Raw genomic sequence first — 3,202 nt, forward strand, 5'->3', positions numbered from 1 at the left:
CAAGGCAGTTAAGTGAGTTTTGCTGCATTTTATGATCTTTTTGCCATAGTTACTAAGTGAATCATATGGTCATTAAATGCATCTGGCTTCCCCCATTGACTTTGCTTGTCAGAGGCCAGCTGGGAAGGTTTACAAATGGAGATCACATGACCCCAGGACAATCTAGCTATCATAAATTGCACTTTATGCAGTTTATAAATGCCAGTTGCCAAGTGCTCAAATTTTGACCATGTAACCATGAGGATATAGAACAGAACAGAATAACAGAGTTGGAAGAAACCTTGTAGGTCATCTAGTCCAACCACCCCCCAGCTGGAGACCCTACACCATTTCTGACAAATGGCAGTCCAATCTCTTCTTGAAAGTCTCAAGTGATGAAGCTCCCATAACTTCCAAGGGCAAGCTGTTCCATTGGTTGATTGTTCTCACTGTCAGAAAGTTTCTCCTTATTTCCAAGTTAAATCTCTCCTTGCTCAGTTTCCATCCATTATTCCTTGTCTGGCCTATAGGTGCTTTAGAAAATAGCTTGATCCCTTACTCTCTGTGGCAGACCCTCAAAATATTGGAAGACCGCTATCAAGTCTCCCCTGGTCCTTCTCTTCACTAGACTAGCCATGCGCAGTTCCTATAACCATTCTTCATATGCCTTAGTCTCCAGTCCCCTAATCATTCTGCTTACTTTTCTCTGCACTTTTTCTAGAGTCTCAACATCTTTTTTATTGTGTGGTGACCAAAACTGGAGGCCGTATTCTAGGTGTGGTCTTACTAAGGCTTTATATAGACCAGAGTGACATTAGTACCTCATGTGATCTTGCAACTTAGCATAATGTTAATGGAATTTAGAATTGCATTGGTTTTTTTGACTGCCACTGCACACTGTTGGCTCATATTTAGCTGGTTATCCACAAAGACTCCTAGATCCCTCTTATAGTTACTGCTGGTTTCTCCCAATCTATATGTGTACTTTTCGTTTTTCTTACCTCAGTGTGAGATTACTTTTCTCTACATTGAATTTCATTTTGTTAACTAGGGCCCAGTATTCAAGTGTGTAAAGATCCATCTGGAACTTGAGCCTATCATCTAGGGTGTTGGCTATTTCTGCCAGCTTAGTATCATCTGCAAATTTGATAAATTCCCCTTCTATTCCCTCATCGAAATCATTTATGAAGAATCTGGGCCTAAGATGGAACCTTGTGGGACCCCACTGCTTACTCTCTCCATGCAATATTGCAATGGTGTGTGTGAAAGTTGTGAAAACCAATCGCTTTGACACAGCTTTATACTGAGATGCAATAGAAATAAATAAATAATGTATGTCTTTGTACTTCACAGAATGGCATAATTAATTTACTGTACTGTTTGAATAACTTTAGTGTTTTTTCATCTTTCTCCATTGTTTTTCTTTTTACTTGTATGTAATACATAACAAACAAGTGGCCTATGACTATGAATACATTTTCTTACTTATTAGTGGGTTTTTCTTCCAAGGAAGGCTCACCTGGTTTCTAATATAGTATATTTGCCAATGCATATTCGTTTTAAAATTGGCAATGATTTCAATATACAGTATGTATTCTTCCTGCCAGAATCCTCTCTCCTGTTTTACAATGTTGTCATTTTGTTTTGTATTTTCACTGTGTTGTGTTTTGTCAACTGATCAGGTAATTGTTTATTGGAGGCAGATTTTTTTTAAAACGACCTTATAAATAAATGCTCAAAAAGGGTTGCACCATTTACATACAGGGAAGAAATATTGGGTCTACTTAGGGATATCTTTGAAGTGAGACTTGTTCCCTGTCCCAGGAGTCAGCAGCCTTTGTAAATTACCCTGCTTTACTGCCTAGCCTCGTTGTTGGTACCATTAAAGTTGACACAACATTGGAAAAGGCATGATTTGGTTGCCTTTTTGAAGTTTCTATTGAACAACCCCTCCTGCCCAGACCAAGAAGTTCAAGAGTCCATGTTAGCCAGAAAGACCAGTTATTTGCCTGGAAATTCTCTGAGGTGCAGATAAGCTGATTGATAATTCAATACTCAAGGAAAAGCATTCTACACATATTCAAAATGATTCACCCATATTCTGGCAAGCAACTTTGCTTTTTTTTTAAATGAGAGAAAGATAAAAGATCATGGTGCCTCTTCATATTTTATCCCCAAAGCTGGTATTTCTGCCATAAGGCTGTAGAGAGGAAGAGAAATGAGATTATATCTTCAGTGTGGTTGATAGATAGTTACCCTGTGGATTTTTTCCACTGCTCTGCTAGCAACTAGCAACGCTACCCTTTCCTTTGCAGCTCCTTGCGAACTGGGCAGGCTTGGGCCTGTCTTAATAGTGATACATTGGAAGTTCTCCTGAAAGCCTTTCCTGCTAAACTGCAAAGTAAAAACATTTGAAACAAACAAAGTTTTGGAATGTGTGTGTGTGTGGACTGGAAGATGCAAGGATTCCAGAATCATCCTATCGAGACAACCCATCTGAACAATGGCTTGTTTTTTTTTATGTTCTGCTGTCGCCTTGGCTTTTCTAACTGAACTGCACCTGAAAAAATAAAACACTTAATAGGTAAACACATTCCAATTCATGTTTCCTCTGTCATTCAGTTTGCTGTAGCACTAATGATAATGATGATGTAGTATATAATGCTTCTCAACTTTAAGATATGTAGACTTCAATTCTAGAATACTCCAGCCAGATGGCTGTTGAAGTCCCTATATTTTAAAATCGCAAGGTGAAGAAATATTGATCTAGTGTTTTTAAAAAAAGTATTTTGCATTCTTTCTTTATTTACAAGAAGGTTTTAAAAAATCCCACACCTTTTTATTTCACTTAATAGGGATTTTTTTCAGAATGTGTAGCTAAAAGTTAAGGATTCACATTTGGTGAATCTATACCTACTGTTGGAAGCACTGACTGTCCTTACCTTCCTGACATTTATTTGCTTTTCTTTCCTCCTTCCCTCCTCCCCACAAATCTCATACCTTCCTTATGACTCTGCAGAGGCAAGAAAATATATTTTGGCTCTTGGCAATGACTAAAAGTCATTTAATGGTCAAAATTATGCAGCTTTGGTCTACCAGAGAGGAAATAGTGTAAAAAAAAAAAAAAGACTTGTTCTCCATAGCACCTCAGCCAATCAGACAACACCTTTCTTTGACCACACCTACTTGGCCGGCAGGTGCATAAAAAGAAAAAAGAAATGAC

This window comes from Notechis scutatus, chromosome Z, assembly GCF_049901735.1.
Source record: "Notechis scutatus isolate UNSWTSFEM ecotype Mainland chromosome Z, rNotScu1.2, whole genome shotgun sequence".
In the NCBI taxonomy this organism is placed as follows: domain Eukaryota; kingdom Metazoa; phylum Chordata; class Lepidosauria; order Squamata; family Elapidae; genus Notechis; species Notechis scutatus.